This window comes from Montipora capricornis, unplaced genomic scaffold, assembly GCF_036669925.1.
Source record: "Montipora capricornis isolate CH-2021 unplaced genomic scaffold, ASM3666992v2 scaffold_115, whole genome shotgun sequence".
Classification (NCBI taxonomy): Eukaryota; Metazoa; Cnidaria; class Anthozoa; order Scleractinia; family Acroporidae; genus Montipora; species Montipora capricornis.
In genome coordinates, this window is record NW_027179880.1 from 70,827 (window position 1) to 89,233 (window position 18,407).

General features: G+C 48.6%; 12 non-coding genes across 12 annotated transcripts; 7 read left to right on the top strand and 5 right to left on the bottom strand.

Moving 5' to 3' along the window:
- The first annotated feature begins 26 nt into the window (after positions 1–26).
- Positions 27–190, top strand: LOC138034374 (U1 spliceosomal RNA). The gene has a single exon (XR_011128910.1). It is a non-coding gene; the product is annotated as a U1 spliceosomal RNA (small nuclear RNA).
- Positions 191–1,166: 976 nt separating this feature from the next.
- LOC138034321 (5S ribosomal RNA) lies at positions 1,167–1,285 on the bottom strand. Its single transcript, XR_011128862.1, has one exon. It is a non-coding gene; the product is annotated as a 5S ribosomal RNA (ribosomal RNA).
- Positions 1,286–5,994: 4,709 nt separating this feature from the next.
- Positions 5,995–6,162, top strand: LOC138034299 (U1 spliceosomal RNA). Its single transcript, XR_011128842.1, has one exon. It is a non-coding gene; the product is annotated as a U1 spliceosomal RNA (small nuclear RNA).
- A 978-nt stretch (positions 6,163–7,140) lies between these two features.
- On the bottom strand, positions 7,141–7,260 carry LOC138034350 (5S ribosomal RNA). Its single transcript, XR_011128888.1, has one exon. It is a non-coding gene; the product is annotated as a 5S ribosomal RNA (ribosomal RNA).
- A 267-nt stretch (positions 7,261–7,527) lies between these two features.
- On the top strand, positions 7,528–7,721 carry LOC138034323 (U2 spliceosomal RNA). The gene has a single exon (XR_011128864.1). It is a non-coding gene; the product is annotated as a U2 spliceosomal RNA (small nuclear RNA).
- Positions 7,722–7,915: 194 nt separating this feature from the next.
- Positions 7,916–8,079, top strand: LOC138034375 (U1 spliceosomal RNA). Its single transcript, XR_011128911.1, has one exon. It is a non-coding gene; the product is annotated as a U1 spliceosomal RNA (small nuclear RNA).
- Positions 8,080–9,055: 976 nt separating this feature from the next.
- On the bottom strand, positions 9,056–9,174 carry LOC138034330 (5S ribosomal RNA). The gene has a single exon (XR_011128869.1). It is a non-coding gene; the product is annotated as a 5S ribosomal RNA (ribosomal RNA).
- Positions 9,175–13,883: 4,709 nt separating this feature from the next.
- Positions 13,884–14,051, top strand: LOC138034300 (U1 spliceosomal RNA). The gene has a single exon (XR_011128843.1). It is a non-coding gene; the product is annotated as a U1 spliceosomal RNA (small nuclear RNA).
- Positions 14,052–15,029: 978 nt separating this feature from the next.
- Positions 15,030–15,149, bottom strand: LOC138034351 (5S ribosomal RNA). Its single transcript, XR_011128889.1, has one exon. It is a non-coding gene; the product is annotated as a 5S ribosomal RNA (ribosomal RNA).
- Positions 15,150–15,416: 267 nt separating this feature from the next.
- LOC138034325 (U2 spliceosomal RNA) lies at positions 15,417–15,610 on the top strand. The gene has a single exon (XR_011128865.1). It is a non-coding gene; the product is annotated as a U2 spliceosomal RNA (small nuclear RNA).
- Positions 15,611–15,804: 194 nt separating this feature from the next.
- Positions 15,805–15,968, top strand: LOC138034376 (U1 spliceosomal RNA). Its single transcript, XR_011128912.1, has one exon. It is a non-coding gene; the product is annotated as a U1 spliceosomal RNA (small nuclear RNA).
- Positions 15,969–16,944: 976 nt separating this feature from the next.
- Positions 16,945–17,063, bottom strand: LOC138034331 (5S ribosomal RNA). The gene has a single exon (XR_011128870.1). It is a non-coding gene; the product is annotated as a 5S ribosomal RNA (ribosomal RNA).
- Positions 17,064–18,407: the final 1,344 nt, after the last annotated feature.

Consider the following 18,407-nt stretch of genomic DNA (forward strand, 5'->3'; position numbering starts at 1 on the left):
TGCGGTCCCGGAGAGGCTGAAAAGGCATACTTACCTGACGCGGGAGGCACTGTGATCAGGGAGGCAGTCCTCTCAAGGTGAGGCTCTTTCATTGCACTTCGATTGGGTTGACCCTTGCGATTACCCCAAATGTGGGTAACTCGAGCGTATAATTTCTGGTAGTGGGGACCTGCGTTCGCGCTAGTCCCCGCACCAAACCCCGGTGGCAAAGTTGGCTAATGGGAAGGTTTGTTGGTAACGTTTCAGGCAGGGCAGGGAAGGAGATGCGGTGGCGGTGTAAGGACTAAGGAAGGTGAGTTGTATTTGTGAAGTCCACTGCTGAAATTGTAGGTGAATGTTCCGTACTTGGTGCACTGAAAAACTGTGATTTCATTTCTCTCATTCTTGGCCGTACAGAGAGGGAGACGACGTGTTTATTTCAGCCGCATCGATTTCCATCGATAGACGAGTGAGACAAGAAAATGCCAGCGGGTCGAGCTCTTATCCTCGTGCATCGTTTCGAAAACGTAAGTGGATGTGTGTTTGTACTGCTCCATCGCGATAGATTTATTTTGCGTTGTGTTATGTTGCGTTCTGGAGAGCCCGTTTTGCATTGAGTAACTGAGGACCCGCCAGATCAGTTGGCGTTACATTTCTGTGGCCAACACTTTGTGGTTTCTCTATGTTATCAGTTAATTGGATTGTTATCATAAAAAGTAAATCTTTCATGGTCAGGATAGTGTCTTATCGGCCCTTTGAATACGTACTGTCCGTGTTGAGCAGGGAACAGTAAGACTTTGAAGTGCGCTACGTCACGTAAGTCACGTTTTCGCAAGATCAATGTTGTAGTGTTGTAGCCTTCGTTGTATACATATCATCCGGGCTAGGTTAACTTCCATCTAATGCATAACAGTGCATGCATTTTTTACTTGTCGTATCCTGTTCTTTGCTCACACGAAAAGATACGTTTCATGTCATAAACGTTGGATTGATAAGGTCTCGCGCGCACGCGCTCCCTTGGGAATACAAGTTCCACTTTCTCGTGTGAACTATTTTGTTTTTGTCGTATGTCTCATCTTTGACATATCGTTGGCATGTTGTGTTCAAAAAACCTGGTTTGGAATGTTCTTTCATTGAAAGAAACTGAGATTTTTTGAGATAATCAAGTGTACAGAAGGAAAAAGGGAAGCCTACAACACGGGGTATTCCCAGGCGGTCTCCCATCCAAGTACTAACCCCGCCCGACAGGGCTTAACTTCGGTGATCGGACGAGAACCGGTGTTTTCCCTGTGGTATGGTCGTAGACAAGTAATTTGCCGTGAAAATTAACTTTGTTATAAGGGAAAATGAAAACGAGGTCAGAGCAAGCACAATGTGCATTTGTCCTCTTGCCGTCAACGCAAGTGCCATGCAATGCTGGTGCTGCTGCCCACTGTACAAGAGCGATCGTTGTGTGCGCCTCGCTTTCAGGTTGGCTTTGGGCATTCCTTCCTTGGCACGGATTGTAATCGGACCACCATATCTCGTGGCCATGAGACTGGGAGCACCTTGTCCGCCGTGAGCATTTACGGGCATCTGCCAAAAGTACTGAGATTCTGTTAAAAAATTACAAAATGTTAAAAACCACCAAGTGGTGGCACTTTATGTAAAGTGGCTGAGAATACAGGTGTGCGTCGTAAGGGGTACTGTTTGCTAGTGGTGGTACCGACAGTCTTGTTTCTTCGGGTGTTTCCTCCATCCTCCCAATCTGTTGAACCTTTGGAGGTGGAAATGGTTGAGGTATCCACTCCTCGTAAACGCGGTTGTGATTCCGTTGAGAACCTCCTCTGATAGCTCTTCTGTTACTCCTTCCCGGAAGGCTCTTACAAAGGTGGCTAAGAAGAGCGGAGCTGCGCCCTCTTCTACTAAATCGAAGACTCGTGCTTCAGCTGATACTGTCAAGTCTGCGAAGCACGAAGGTTTGCCTGATGTGTCGTTTTCCCTCCCCCAACGCAAAGCACGTACATAGTTACTCTTTTACTGTACTCCATTATGGCTCTGTCAGTTGTCTCAATTAACGTCAACGGTCTGCGAGACCAGTCTAAGCGAGCTGGGTTTGTACAGTGGCTTCATTCCTTGCCTGTTGTTTCCTGATGTAGTGTGCCTCCAAGAGGCCCACTGCATCTCCCTCAGTGAGTGTCAGTCCTGGTTTCCAGTCATCTGGTCTTTCCGTTGTGGTGTCTCCGGCTCTAATAAGTCCTTGTGGTTGTATGTTTTTGTTTTCGTCCAGTGTTGTCCCTTGTTAAATCTCTTCCTCTGATAGTTGTGGTCGGTTTTTGTTATGTGAGTTTTCTTTGCGTGGCGCTGTGTTCAGGGTTGCTTGCATTTATGCTCCCAATCGTAACCCTGATCGTGATGCCTTCCTGGACGGGGTCTCTTCCCGATTAGACCCTTCAGTTCCCACCCTCCTCGCCGGCGATTTTAATACCGTCTTTGATCGCGCTGCTGACCGTGTGGGCTCCGTGGTCGGTGATACCTCGCGTGAGAGTGTTGTTGCCCTTGGTCGTCTTTTTGACGATGTCTGTTGTATTGATATTTGGAGATACCTCCATCCGTCTTCCTCCGCCTTTACCTGGACTAAGGCGGATGGCTCTATCTCCTCCCGTATAGATCTAATTGGGTGCCCTTATGTCTGGGTTGCGTCTCTGTCTCTGTTTGTGAAATTCTTCCGTGTCCGTTTTCAGACCATTGTGCTGTGTCCTGCTCTCTTACTGTTCCTGACGTTATTCCTCCTGGTCCGGGGCTTTGGAAGCTTAATACCTCAGTCCTGGAGGAGGAGGAGTACTGGTCTGTCGCCTTATTTCTGACTTTTGGGCCGATTGGAAGGACTGTAAGCTCTGTTTTTCCTCTCTTTCCAAGTGGTGGGATTCCGGTAAAGCAAAGATCGAAGGGCATTACGGTATCTTACTGTGTGCGCCGGTCGCAGAAAGAATCTTGGTCACGCGATTTGTTGGCTAGTTGGCGGCACACCTCAAGGCACGGCTTGATGCTGGTTGCCTGTCTGTTTTAGGTGTTTATCGATCCACCCTTGAACAGCTTTCCGCCTATGACATCAGGGCTGCTCAAGGTGCCCAAGTACGGTCACGTGTGTCCGATGGGTTGAGGAGGGCGAAGTCTCATCGGCGTACTTTTTTCGTTTAGAGAAGAAACGGTCTGCTGACCGGTGGGTTTCTGCGCTTCGGAACCCTGATGGGTCCATTGTTTCAACACCTTCTGATCTGTGTTCTTCGTTCGCCACTTTCTACTCCTCTCTTTTTTTACTGCCTGTCCTACGGATTCCGCCGCTCAAGATATTCTTCTCAGTAATGTGTCCCTCGTCCTTTCATCTGCCCAAGCTGATCTTTGTGAGGGCTTTCTGACTCTTGAGGAGTGTCATCGTGCCCTTGTTGGCATGGCTCGTCGTAAAGCCCCGGGGTCCGATGGCCTCTCCCATGGAGTTTTAACTTGAAATTCTGGGACGTCCTTGGGTCTGATTTAGTGGAGGTCTTGAATTCGTGTTATCTGTCTGGTTCTATGTCTTTGTCTCAACGGCGGGGTCTCATATCCTTAATCTTTAAGAAGGGAGATCGGTTGGACGCTCGTAACTGGCGCCCCATCTCCCTTCTCAACGTCGACTATAAGCTTGCTTCTCGTGTTTATTGCTGGGCGCCTTCTCAAAGTTATCCATCTGGTTTGTTAGTGAGGATCAGACCTGCGGTGTTCCTGGCAGGTTTATTGGCGAGAATGTTGCTCTTTTGCGTGATGTGGTTGCCTTTGCCACGGAATCTGACATCCCGTTGCCGTTCTCTCCTTAGACCAGGAAAAGGCCTTTGATAGAGTGGATTGGTCATTTATGTGTGCTACTTTGTCGAGGATGGGTTTTGGCCCATCTTTTGTCCGTTGGGTTGTTCTGTTCTATTCTGCTGTCCAAAGCTCTGTAGTTGTTAATGGTTATCTGTCTCGGTTTTTTCCTTTGTCTCGTGGCGTGCGTCAGGGCTGTCCTTTGTCTCCATTATTGTATGTTCTAGTTTCTGAAGTGCTTGCTGTTAACATTCGTGCCAATCCACGTATCATTGGTCTTTCTGTCCCCGGGCCCCCGCGGGCCCTGTCTCCGATCTCGCAGTACGCCGATGACACCTCTCTCATTGTCACGTCTGATATTGCCATTGCTGCTATTTTTGAAGTTTATGCTCTTTTTGAAAGGGGTTCTGGTGCTAAGCTTAATCAGGGATCCAAATCCAAGGGATTGTGGCTCGGTTCGTGGTCTGGCAGGACTGACCCCCCTGTCACCCTGGACTGGGACCTCGGCCAAGATCAAAGTGCTGGGCGTCTTTATTGGGCCTGGGAATTTGGAGGAAGTGAACTGGCGTCCTAGGATTGATGCCGTGGAGAATGTGCTGGCTTCTTGGAGGCAACGCTCCCTGTCCTACGGCGGGAGAGCTCTCGTCATCAACGCCTTGGCCCTTTCTAGGGTTTTGGTACATTGCCTCCCTAATTCATGTCCCCCCTTGGGTTTCTTCCGAGCTTTGTAAATTGGTTTTTGGGTTTTTTTGGAAGGGCAAACGCGATCTGGTTTCTCGTGCTGTTGTTGTTCAGCCTACATCTGCTGGTGGGTTTTTCTGTCATTGATCTTCGTCTTAAGGTTTCTGCGCTTCTTGTCCAGTGGGTTCGGCGTTTCACTGTTTTCTCCGCGTAGTTGGGTCCATTTCTTTTCCTTTTGGTGTGATTCTCGTTTTGGTGTCCCTGCTCTTGATGTTGTTCTGTCCCGTCCTGAGGCCTTTTCCTCCAAGTCCCTCCCCCCGTTTTACTCTGCTCTTCTGTCTGCTTGGCGTTTGGTTGGTGGTTCCTTTTCCCGTCGGCGTCGTTCCTCCCTTGTCATTGCGTCTTTGTCCCCTCATCATGTTTGCTGCTGTTTCCTCTATCTCTGCAAATTCTGTTTATTTGTTTTTGCTGTCTGAGGATCGTCCGACTCCCCATTGTGTTGACAAGTTTTTTCCTTTGTATGGCTATACTCTCTACTGGCCTTCGACCTGGTCCCAATTGTTCTTCTTCAATCTTGACCGCCCAGTGATCGATCTCAACTGAAAGGTCGCCATGGCGTGTTGTACACTGCCGATCGCCTTGTCGGTTTTTGGGTACTCGGTCGACCCTTCTTGCTTTTTGCCGTCTTGCCTCTGAATGTCCTTCTCACTTGTTTTTCTCCTGCCCTCTTGCTCATAGTGTTCTTTCATGGTTACAGTCTCTATTGTTTGGTTTTTTCGTCTTCGTCCCCTTCTTTGGTTTGCCGTCACGTGCTGTTTGGTTTTTGACCCGGCTGAGATCCGTCGAGTTCCTCGTGTTTTCGTGTACATCCTAGGTTGTCTGTAAGTATTTTATCTGGCTCGCTCGGAATGACTTTCGTTTCCGTAATGTGCCGCCCGGTGCTCTCGATGTCATCGCAAAGGTCCGCTCTCGTGTCAAGTTCAATCTACCTCTCCTTTTTAAGCGTTTCAAGTCCCCCCGTCGTCTACGTTATTTTCATCGTCAGTGGGGTGCGTCTGGCATTATCGGCTCTGTTTGCAATGGTCGTTTTTCTCTGTCCCAGTTCTAGTCCCATTGTCGCCCCAAGCTGTTGCTGTCTCGCGGCGTACCTACTCCTGTTAGGATGAGTCTTTCTGACTGGCGTCCTTGTCAGGTCTGCCATTCGCCGCTGCACAGTTCGGTTGTTTTTGTTTTGTCCTGTAGTCCTTCGTCCTGTTGGTTTGCTTGTTTGTTTGTTTGATGTGGAAATGCCATTCTCGAGTGTAAGTCGGACGAGGCGTCTCGTGAATGCTTTTCTTCGTTAGTTTTGTTTTTTTTTTTTGTTTGTAGGGGCGGGGTTCGATTCCCCGGTGACGTTTGACGTGCTGGTGCACCCCCGTTTGAGGCGAACCATTGTTGTTGATGGATGAGTCTGAATGTCTGGCAGCCATTGCACTCACCCTACCGGGGGGCTGCCATTCGCCTTAAACATAAAAAAAACTTACCTGACGCGGGAGGCACTTGGTGATCAGGGAGGCAGTCCTCTCAAGGTGAGGCTCTTTCATTGCACTTCGATTGGGGTTGACCCTTGCGATTACCCCAAATGTGGGTAACTCGAGCGTATAATTTCTGGTAGTGGGGACCTGCGTTCGCGCTTAGTCCCGCACCAAACCCCGGTGGCAAAGTTGGCTAATGGGAAGTTTGTTGGTAACGTTTCAGGCAGGGCAGGGAAGGAGATGCGGTGGCGGTGTAAGGACTAAGGAAGGTGAGTTGTATTTGTGAAGTCCACTGCTGAAATTGTAGGTGAATGTCCGTACTTGGTGCACTGAAAAACTGTGATTTCATTTCTCTCATTCTTGGCCGTACAGAGAGGGAGACGACGTGTTTATTTCAGCCGCATCGATTTCCATCGATAGACGAGTGAGACAAGAAAATGCCAGCGGGTCGAGCTCTTATCCTCGTGCATCGTTTCGAAAACGTAAGTGGATGTGTGTTTGTACTGCTCCATCGCGATAGATTTCTTTTGCGTTGTGTTATGTTGCGTTCTGGAGAGCCCCGTTTGCATTGAGTAACTGAGGACCCGCCAGATCAGTTGGCGTTACATTTCTGTGCCAACACTTTGTGGTTTCTCTATGTTATCAGTTAATTGGATTGTTATCATAAAAAGTAAATCTTTCATGGTTCAGGATAGTGTCTTTATCGGCCCTTTGAATACGTACTGTCCGTGTTGAGCAGGGAACAGTAAGACTTTGAAGTGCGCTACGTCACGTAAGTCACGTTTTCGCAAGATCAATGTTGTAGTGTTGTAGCCTTCGTTGTATACATATCATCCGGGCTAGGTTAACTTCCATCTAATGCATAACAGTGCATGCATTTTTTACTTGTCGTATCCTGTTCTTTGCTCACACGAAAAGATACGTTTCATGTCATAAACGTTGGATTGATAAGATCTCGCGCGCACGCGCTCCCTTGGGAATACAAGTTCCACTTTCTCGTGTGAACTATTTTGTTTTTGTCGTATGTCTCATCTTTGACATATCGTTGGCATGTTGTGTTCAAAAAACCTGGTTTGGAATGTGTCTTTCTTTCATTGAAAGAAACTGAGATTTTTTGAGATAATCAAGTGTACAGAAGAAAAAGGGAAGCCTACAACACGGGGTATTCCCAGGCGGTCTCCCATCCAAGTACTAAACCCCGCCCGACAGGGCTTAACTTCGGTGATCGGACGAGAACCGGTGTTTTCCCTGTGGTATGGTCGTAGACAAGTAATTTGCCGTGAAAATTAAACTTTGTTATAAGGGAAAATGAAAACGAGGTCAGAGCAAGCACAATGTGCATTTGTCCTCTTGCCGTCACGCAAGTGCCATGCAATGCTGGTGCTGCTGCCCACTGTACAAGAGCGATCGTTGTGTGCGCCTCGCTTTCAGGTTGGCTTTGGGCATTCCTTCCTTGGCACGGATTGTAACGGACCACCATATCTCGTGGCCATGAGACTGGGAGCACCTTGTCCGCCGTGAGCCATTTACGGGCATCGCTTCTCGGCCTTTTGGCTAAGATCAAGTGTAGTAATCTGTTCTTATCAGCTTAATATCTGATACCGCTGCTCATCGAGCAGCTCATATATTAAACTGATTTTTGGAACTGGGCCGTGGAAAAGAGGCTTGCCTCGTCCCGGCCACGGGTTGCCTCGGTATAGCACTACCTCCGAGCGTGGCCCACTTCCCTCTGGGGAAGAAATAATCAAGTGAAAGCAGAAAAAGTGACCAAGCAACCAACCTTCACATTCTCTTCTCTTTTCTAGGTAGCATAGCAGCGAGTGGACAGCACGACACGACAGGACGAGGAGCACGTGACCTCCATTACCACATGGTATGCGCAGACAAGTTGCGTTTTGCGGTCCCGGAGAGGCTGAAAAGGCATACTTACCTGACGCGGGAGGCACTGTGATCAGGGAGGCAGTCCTCTCAAGGTGAGGCTCTTTCATTGCACTTCGATTGGGTTGACCCTTGCGATTACCCCAAATGTGGGTAACTCGAGCGTATAATTTCTGGTAGTGGGGACCTGCGTTCGCGCTAGTCCCCGCACCAAACCCCGGTGGCAAAGTTGGCTAATGGGAAGGTTTGTTGGTAACGTTTCAGGCAGGGCAGGGAAGGAGATGCGGTGGCGGTGTAAGGACTAAGGAAGGTGAGTTGTATTTGTGAAGTCCACTGCTGAAATTGTAGGTGAATGTTCCGTACTTGGTGCACTGAAAAACTGTGATTTCATTTCTCTCATTCTTGGCCGTACAGAGAGGGAGACGACGTGTTTATTTCAGCCGCATCGATTTCCATCGATAGACGAGTGAGACAAGAAAATGCCAGCGGGTCGAGCTCTTATCCTCGTGCATCGTTTCGAAAACGTAAGTGGATGTGTGTTTGTACTGCTCCATCGCGATAGATTTATTTTGCGTTGTGTTATGTTGCGTTCTGGAGAGCCCGTTTTGCATTGAGTAACTGAGGACCCGCCAGATCAGTTGGCGTTACATTTCTGTGGCCAACACTTTGTGGTTTCTCTATGTTATCAGTTAATTGGATTGTTATCATAAAAAGTAAATCTTTCATGGTCAGGATAGTGTCTTATCGGCCCTTTGAATACGTACTGTCCGTGTTGAGCAGGGAACAGTAAGACTTTGAAGTGCGCTACGTCACGTAAGTCACGTTTTCGCAAGATCAATGTTGTAGTGTTGTAGCCTTCGTTGTATACATATCATCCGGGCTAGGTTAACTTCCATCTAATGCATAACAGTGCATGCATTTTTTACTTGTCGTATCCTGTTCTTTGCTCACACGAAAAGATACGTTTCATGTCATAAACGTTGGATTGATAAGATCTCGCGCGCACGCGCTCCCTTGGGAATACAAGTTCCACTTTCTCGTGTGAACTATTTTGTTTTTGTCGTATGTCTCATCTTTGACATATCGTTGGCATGTTGTGTTCAAAAAACCTGGTTTGGAATGTTCTTTCATTGAAAGAAACTGAGATTTTTTGAGATAATCAAGTGTACAGAAGGAAAAAGGGAAGCCTACAACACGGGGTATTCCCAGGCGGTCTCCCATCCAAGTACTAACCCCGCCCGACAGGGCTTAACTTCGGTGATCGGACGAGAACCGGTGTTTTCCCTGTGGTATGGTCGTAGACAAGTAATTTGCCGTGAAAATTAACTTTGTTATAAGGGAAAATGAAAACGAGGTCAGAGCAAGCACAATGTGCATTTGTCCTCTTGCCGTCAACGCAAGTGCCATGCAATGCTGGTGCTGCTGCCCACTGTACAAGAGCGATCGTTGTGTGCGCCTCGCTTTCAGGTTGGCTTTGGGCATTCCTTCCTTGGCACGGATTGTAATCGGACCACCATATCTCGTGGCCATGAGACTGGGAGCACCTTGTCCGCCGTGAGCATTTACGGGCATCTGCCAAAAGTACTGAGATTCTGTTAAAAAATTACAAAATGTTAAAAACCACCAAGTGGTGGCACTTTATGTAAAGTGGCTGAGAATACAGGTGTGCGTCGTAAGGGGTACTGTTTGCTAGTGGTGGTACCGACAGTCTTGTTTCTTCGGGTGTTTCCTCCATCCTCCCAATCTGTTGAACCTTTGGAGGTGGAAATGGTTGAGGTATCCACTCCTCGTAAACGCGGTTGTGATTCCGTTGAGAACCTCCTCTGATAGCTCTTCTGTTACTCCTTCCCGGAAGGCTCTTACAAAGGTGGCTAAGAAGAGCGGAGCTGCGCCCTCTTCTACTAAATCGAAGACTCGTGCTTCAGCTGATACTGTCAAGTCTGCGAAGCACGAAGGTTTGCCTGATGTGTCGTTTTCCCTCCCCCAACGCAAAGCACGTACATAGTTACTCTTTTACTGTACTCCATTATGGCTCTGTCAGTTGTCTCAATTAACGTCAACGGTCTGCGAGACCAGTCTAAGCGAGCTGGGTTTGTACAGTGGCTTCATTCCTTGCCTGTTGTTTCCTGATGTAGTGTGCCTCCAAGAGGCCCACTGCATCTCCCTCAGTGAGTGTCAGTCCTGGTTTCCAGTCATCTGGTCTTTCCGTTGTGGTGTCTCCGGCTCTAATAAGTCCTTGTGGTTGTATGTTTTTGTTTTCGTCCAGTGTTGTCCCTTGTTAAATCTCTTCCTCTGATAGTTGTGGTCGGTTTTTGTTATGTGAGTTTTCTTTGCGTGGCGCTGTGTTCAGGGTTGCTTGCATTTATGCTCCCAATCGTAACCCTGATCGTGATGCCTTCCTGGACGGGGTCTCTTCCCGATTAGACCCTTCAGTTCCCACCCTCCTCGCCGGCGATTTTAATACCGTCTTTGATCGCGCTGCTGACCGTGTGGGCTCCGTGGTCGGTGATACCTCGCGTGAGAGTGTTGTTGCCCTTGGTCGTCTTTTTGACGATGTCTGTTGTATTGATATTTGGAGATACCTCCATCCGTCTTCCTCCGCCTTTACCTGGACTAAGGCGGATGGCTCTATCTCCTCCCGTATAGATCTAATTGGGTGCCCTTATGTCTGGGTTGCGTCTCTGTCTCTGTTTGTGAAATTCTTCCGTGTCCGTTTTCAGACCATTGTGCTGTGTCCTGCTCTCTTACTGTTCCTGACGTTATTCCTCCTGGTCCGGGGCTTTGGAAGCTTAATACCTCAGTCCTGGAGGAGGAGGAGTACTGGTCTGTCGCCTTATTTCTGACTTTTGGGCCGATTGGAAGGACTGTAAGCTCTGTTTTTCCTCTCTTTCCAAGTGGTGGGATTCCGGTAAAGCAAAGATCGAAGGGCATTACGGTATCTTACTGTGTGCGCCGGTCGCAGAAAGAATCTTGGTCACGCGATTTGTTGGCTAGTTGGCGGCACACCTCAAGGCACGGCTTGATGCTGGTTGCCTGTCTGTTTTAGGTGTTTATCGATCCACCCTTGAACAGCTTTCCGCCTATGACATCAGGGCTGCTCAAGGTGCCCAAGTACGGTCACGTGTGTCCGATGGGTTGAGGAGGGCGAAGTCTCATCGGCGTACTTTTTTCGTTTAGAGAAGAAACGGTCTGCTGACCGGTGGGTTTCTGCGCTTCGGAACCCTGATGGGTCCATTGTTTCAACACCTTCTGATCTGTGTTCTTCGTTCGCCACTTTCTACTCCTCTCTTTTTTTACTGCCTGTCCTACGGATTCCGCCGCTCAAGATATTCTTCTCAGTAATGTGTCCCTCGTCCTTTCATCTGCCCAAGCTGATCTTTGTGAGGGCTTTCTGACTCTTGAGGAGTGTCATCGTGCCCTTGTTGGCATGGCTCGTCGTAAAGCCCCGGGGTCCGATGGCCTCTCCCATGGAGTTTTAACTTGAAATTCTGGGACGTCCTTGGGTCTGATTTAGTGGAGGTCTTGAATTCGTGTTATCTGTCTGGTTCTATGTCTTTGTCTCAACGGCGGGGTCTCATATCCTTAATCTTTAAGAAGGGAGATCGGTTGGACGCTCGTAACTGGCGCCCCATCTCCCTTCTCAACGTCGACTATAAGCTTGCTTCTCGTGTTTATTGCTGGGCGCCTTCTCAAAGTTATCCATCTGGTTTGTTAGTGAGGATCAGACCTGCGGTGTTCCTGGCAGGTTTATTGGCGAGAATGTTGCTCTTTTGCGTGATGTGGTTGCCTTTGCCACGGAATCTGACATCCCGTTGCCGTTCTCTCCTTAGACCAGGAAAAGGCCTTTGATAGAGTGGATTGGTCATTTATGTGTGCTACTTTGTCGAGGATGGGTTTTGGCCCATCTTTTGTCCGTTGGGTTGTTCTGTTCTATTCTGCTGTCCAAAGCTCTGTAGTTGTTAATGGTTATCTGTCTCGGTTTTTTCCTTTGTCTCGTGGCGTGCGTCAGGGCTGTCCTTTGTCTCCATTATTGTATGTTCTAGTTTCTGAAGTGCTTGCTGTTAACATTCGTGCCAATCCACGTATCATTGGTCTTTCTGTCCCCGGGCCCCCGCGGGCCCTGTCTCCGATCTCGCAGTACGCCGATGACACCTCTCTCATTGTCACGTCTGATATTGCCATTGCTGCTATTTTTGAAGTTTATGCTCTTTTTGAAAGGGGTTCTGGTGCTAAGCTTAATCAGGGATCCAAATCCAAGGGATTGTGGCTCGGTTCGTGGTCTGGCAGGACTGACCCCCCTGTCACCCTGGACTGGGACCTCGGCCAAGATCAAAGTGCTGGGCGTCTTTATTGGGCCTGGGAATTTGGAGGAAGTGAACTGGCGTCCTAGGATTGATGCCGTGGAGAATGTGCTGGCTTCTTGGAGGCAACGCTCCCTGTCCTACGGCGGGAGAGCTCTCGTCATCAACGCCTTGGCCCTTTCTAGGGTTTTGGTACATTGCCTCCCTAATTCATGTCCCCCCTTGGGTTTCTTCCGAGCTTTGTAAATTGGTTTTTGGGTTTTTTTGGAAGGGCAAACGCGATCTGGTTTCTCGTGCTGTTGTTGTTCAGCCTACATCTGCTGGTGGGTTTTTCTGTCATTGATCTTCGTCTTAAGGTTTCTGCGCTTCTTGTCCAGTGGGTTCGGCGTTTCACTGTTTTCTCCGCGTAGTTGGGTCCATTTCTTTTCCTTTTGGTGTGATTCTCGTTTTGGTGTCCCTGCTCTTGATGTTGTTCTGTCCCGTCCTGAGGCCTTTTCCTCCAAGTCCCTCCCCCCGTTTTACTCTGCTCTTCTGTCTGCTTGGCGTTTGGTTGGTGGTTCCTTTTCCCGTCGGCGTCGTTCCTCCCTTGTCATTGCGTCTTTGTCCCCTCATCATGTTTGCTGCTGTTTCCTCTATCTCTGCAAATTCTGTTTATTTGTTTTTGCTGTCTGAGGATCGTCCGACTCCCCATTGTGTTGACAAGTTTTTTCCTTTGTATGGCTATACTCTCTACTGGCCTTCGACCTGGTCCCAATTGTTCTTCTTCAATCTTGACCGCCCAGTGATCGATCTCAACTGAAAGGTCGCCATGGCGTGTTGTACACTGCCGATCGCCTTGTCGGTTTTTGGGTACTCGGTCGACCCTTCTTGCTTTTTGCCGTCTTGCCTCTGAATGTCCTTCTCACTTGTTTTTCTCCTGCCCTCTTGCTCATAGTGTTCTTTCATGGTTACAGTCTCTATTGTTTGGTTTTTTCGTCTTCGTCCCCTTCTTTGGTTTGCCGTCACGTGCTGTTTGGTTTTTGACCCGGCTGAGATCCGTCGAGTTCCTCGTGTTTTCGTGTACATCCTAGGTTGTCTGTAAGTATTTTATCTGGCTCGCTCGGAATGACTTTCGTTTCCGTAATGTGCCGCCCGGTGCTCTCGATGTCATCGCAAAGGTCCGCTCTCGTGTCAAGTTCAATCTACCTCTCCTTTTTAAGCGTTTCAAGTCCCCCCGTCGTCTACGTTATTTTCATCGTCAGTGGGGTGCGTCTGGCATTATCGGCTCTGTTTGCAATGGTCGTTTTTCTCTGTCCCAGTTCTAGTCCCATTGTCGCCCCAAGCTGTTGCTGTCTCGCGGCGTACCTACTCCTGTTAGGATGAGTCTTTCTGACTGGCGTCCTTGTCAGGTCTGCCATTCGCCGCTGCACAGTTCGGTTGTTTTTGTTTTGTCCTGTAGTCCTTCGTCCTGTTGGTTTGCTTGTTTGTTTGTTTGATGTGGAAATGCCATTCTCGAGTGTAAGTCGGACGAGGCGTCTCGTGAATGCTTTTCTTCGTTAGTTTTGTTTTTTTTTTTTGTTTGTAGGGGCGGGGTTCGATTCCCCGGTGACGTTTGACGTGCTGGTGCACCCCCGTTTGAGGCGAACCATTGTTGTTGATGGATGAGTCTGAATGTCTGGCAGCCATTGCACTCACCCTACCGGGGGGCTGCCATTCGCCTTAAACATAAAAAAAACTTACCTGACGCGGGAGGCACTTGGTGATCAGGGAGGCAGTCCTCTCAAGGTGAGGCTCTTTCATTGCACTTCGATTGGGGTTGACCCTTGCGATTACCCCAAATGTGGGTAACTCGAGCGTATAATTTCTGGTAGTGGGGACCTGCGTTCGCGCTTAGTCCCGCACCAAACCCCGGTGGCAAAGTTGGCTAATGGGAAGTTTGTTGGTAACGTTTCAGGCAGGGCAGGGAAGGAGATGCGGTGGCGGTGTAAGGACTAAGGAAGGTGAGTTGTATTTGTGAAGTCCACTGCTGAAATTGTAGGTGAATGTCCGTACTTGGTGCACTGAAAAACTGTGATTTCATTTCTCTCATTCTTGGCCGTACAGAGAGGGAGACGACGTGTTTATTTCAGCCGCATCGATTTCCATCGATAGACGAGTGAGACAAGAAAATGCCAGCGGGTCGAGCTCTTATCCTCGTGCATCGTTTCGAAAACGTAAGTGGATGTGTGTTTGTACTGCTCCATCGCGATAGATTTCTTTTGCGTTGTGTTATGTTGCGTTCTGGAGAGCCCCGTTTGCATTGAGTAACTGAGGACCCGCCAGATCAGTTGGCGTTACATTTCTGTGCCAACACTTTGTGGTTTCTCTATGTTATCAGTTAATTGGATTGTTATCATAAAAAGTAAATCTTTCATGGTTCAGGATAGTGTCTTTATCGGCCCTTTGAATACGTACTGTCCGTGTTGAGCAGGGAACAGTAAGACTTTGAAGTGCGCTACGTCACGTAAGTCACGTTTTCGCAAGATCAATGTTGTAGTGTTGTAGCCTTCGTTGTATACATATCATCCGGGCTAGGTTAACTTCCATCTAATGCATAACAGTGCATGCATTTTTTACTTGTCGTATCCTGTTCTTTGCTCACACGAAAAGATACGTTTCATGTCATAAACGTTGGATTGATAAGATCTCGCGCGCACGCGCTCCCTTGGGAATACAAGTTCCACTTTCTCGTGTGAACTATTTTGTTTTTGTCGTATGTCTCATCTTTGACATATCGTTGGCATGTTGTGTTCAAAAAACCTGGTTTGGAATGTGTCTTTCTTTCATTGAAAGAAACTGAGATTTTTTGAGATAATCAAGTGTACAGAAGAAAAAGGGAAGCCTACAACACGGGGTATTCCCAGGCGGTCTCCCATCCAAGTACTAAACCCCGCCCGACAGGGCTTAACTTCGGTGATCGGACGAGAACCGGTGTTTTCCCTGTGGTATGGTCGTAGACAAGTAATTTGCCGTGAAAATTAAACTTTGTTATAAGGGAAAATGAAAACGAGGTCAGAGCAAGCACAATGTGCATTTGTCCTCTTGCCGTCACGCAAGTGCCATGCAATGCTGGTGCTGCTGCCCACTGTACAAGAGCGATCGTTGTGTGCGCCTCGCTTTCAGGTTGGCTTTGGGCATTCCTTCCTTGGCACGGATTGTAACGGACCACCATATCTCGTGGCCATGAGACTGGGAGCACCTTGTCCGCCGTGAGCCATTTACGGGCATCGCTTCTCGGCCTTTTGGCTAAGATCAAGTGTAGTAATCTGTTCTTATCAGCTTAATATCTGATACCGCTGCTCATCGAGCAGCTCATATATTAAACTGATTTTTGGAACTGGGCCGTGGAAAAGAGGCTTGCCTCGTCCCGGCCACGGGTTGCCTCGGTATAGCACTACCTCCGAGCGTGGCCCACTTCCCTCTGGGGAAGAAATAATCAAGTGAAAGCAGAAAAAGTGACCAAGCAACCAACCTTCACATTCTCTTCTCTTTTCTAGGTAGCATAGCAGCGAGTGGACAGCACGACACGACAGGACGAGGAGCACGTGACCTCCATTACCACATGGTATGCGCAGACAAGTTGCGTTTTGCGGTCCCGGAGAGGCTGAAAAGGCATACTTACCTGACGCGGGAGGCACTGTGATCAGGGAGGCAGTCCTCTCAAGGTGAGGCTCTTTCATTGCACTTCGATTGGGTTGACCCTTGCGATTACCCCAAATGTGGGTAACTCGAGCGTATAATTTCTGGTAGTGGGGACCTGCGTTCGCGCTAGTCCCCGCACCAAACCCCGGTGGCAAAGTTGGCTAATGGGAAGGTTTGTTGGTAACGTTTCAGGCAGGGCAGGGAAGGAGATGCGGTGGCGGTGTAAGGACTAAGGAAGGTGAGTTGTATTTGTGAAGTCCACTGCTGAAATTGTAGGTGAATGTTCCGTACTTGGTGCACTGAAAAACTGTGATTTCATTTCTCTCATTCTTGGCCGTACAGAGAGGGAGACGACGTGTTTATTTCAGCCGCATCGATTTCCATCGATAGACGAGTGAGACAAGAAAATGCCAGCGGGTCGAGCTCTTATCCTCGTGCATCGTTTCGAAAACGTAAGTGGATGTGTGTTTGTACTGCTCCATCGCGATAGATTTCTTTTGCGTTGTGTTATGTTGCGTTCTGGAGAGCCCGTTTTGCATTGAGTAACTGAGGACCCGCCAGATCAGTTGGCGTTACATTTCTGTGGCCAACACTTTGTGGTTTCTCTATGTTATCAGTTAATTGGATTGTTATCATAAAAAGTAAATCTTTCATGGTCAGGATAGTGTCTTATCGGCCCTTTGAATACGTACTGTCCGTGTTGAGCAGGGAACAGTAAGACTTTGAAGTGCGCTACGTCACGTAAGTCACGTTTTCGCAAGATCAATGTTGTAGTGTTGTAGCCTTCGTTGTATACATATCATCCGGGCTAGGTTAACTTCCATCTAATGCATAACAGTGCATGCATTTTTTACTTGTCGTATCCTGTTCTTTGCTCACACGAAAAGATACGTTTCATGTCATAAACGTTGGATTGATAAGATCTCGCGCGCACGCGCTCCCTTGGGAATACAAGTTCCACTTTCTCGTGTGAACTATTTTGTTTTTGTCGTATGTCTCATCTTTGACATATCGTTGGCATGTTGTGTTCAAAAAACCTGGTTTGGAATGTTCTTTCATTGAAAGAAACTGAGATTTTTTGAGATAATCAAGTGTACAGAAGGAAAAAGGGAAGCCTACAACACGGGGTATTCCCAGGCGGTCTCCCATCCAAGTACTAACCCCGCCCGACAGGGCTTAACTTCGGTGATCGGACGAGAACCGGTGTTTTCCCTGTGGTATGGTCGTAGACAAGTAATTTGCCGTGAAAATTAACTTTGTTATAAGGGAAAATGAAAACGAGGTCAGAGCAAGCACAATGTGCATTTGTCCTCTTGCCGTCAACGCAAGTGCCATGCAATGCTGGTGCTGCTGCCCACTGTACAAGAGCGATCGTTGTGTGCGCCTCGCTTTCAGGTTGGCTTTGGGCATTCCTTCCTTGGCACGGATTGTAATCGGACCACCATATCTCGTGGCCATGAGACTGGGAGCACCTTGTCCGCCGTGAGCATTTACGGGCATCATAATGATGTTAATAATGAAAATGATAATGATAATGATGTTGTGTCTGTTCCTTCCTCCCTGTGTGGCTCCGGCCTCGGGGGTGGGTGTTGTTTCTGGGGGGGTGGGCTCTGCGTCCTCGTCGCAGTGCTCTGGCTCTGCTGGGGGTCCGCAGTCTATGTGTGTAGATGAACGTGACAATGAGCTCAATGAATTGGTGAGCCAGCCGTTGCTGGACAGTGGGTCGGGGGGGGCTGAGGAGAGGGTTCTGGATCCCTCTCCCAGCGGTAGTGTTTTGGGGGCTTCCACCGGTCAGGCCGGGGAGTCTCAGGAGGAGGGGCAGGAGTCCTCCCCTACCTTTTCTCCCCTTTCGGGGTCTGTGTTTACCGTCATCGGGTGTGCCTGAGGTTGGGGTTGATTCGGGGGATGATGCTCTGGCCTCGGTTGTGGATTCTGGACCTTTGCGGTCGAAAATACCGGTCAAAGTTGGGCGCGGGTGGTTTGGGGGGGGTTGAATCCCCCACTTGTATCAAGGGAAGAGACTGCATCTATGGTGCAAAAACTGAAGGCATCTCTCCCATCATCAAAGGACGATCTCGTTGCTTCGGCTTTTTGTTGTTCCTCTTCCTCCCTCGGGTCAGTTCTCGTAGTTCTGGCTCGGGGATGGCCCTCCGTCCGTCCTCTCGTTCCCGGTCTCGTTCCGGTGACGAGAGGACCCCTCCTAGTCCTCTTAGCCCGGATCCTCATAGGTCTCGTCGTCGTCCTTCTTCGCCTAGCCCTGCTAGGCGCCGTTATTTTGCCATTGTCTCGCCACCTTTTTGTTTTTTGCCATGGGTTTTGTCACTACTTTTATTACTTTATTATGGCTCTTACTGTTATTTCTGTTAACGTTAAATGGGTTGAGAGATGGTGACAAGCGTCTTGGTTTCTCCAGTGGTTGTCCCATCTCTCTCCTTCGGTAGTTTGTCTACAGGAGACCCACGCCGTCTCTAATGATGATCTTCTTCTTGGTTTTCTCGGTTTTGGTTACTTTGTGTGCTGGTTCTTTTGGTACCAATCATTCTCGTGGTGTGGTTGTTTTGTATCGTTCGTTTTG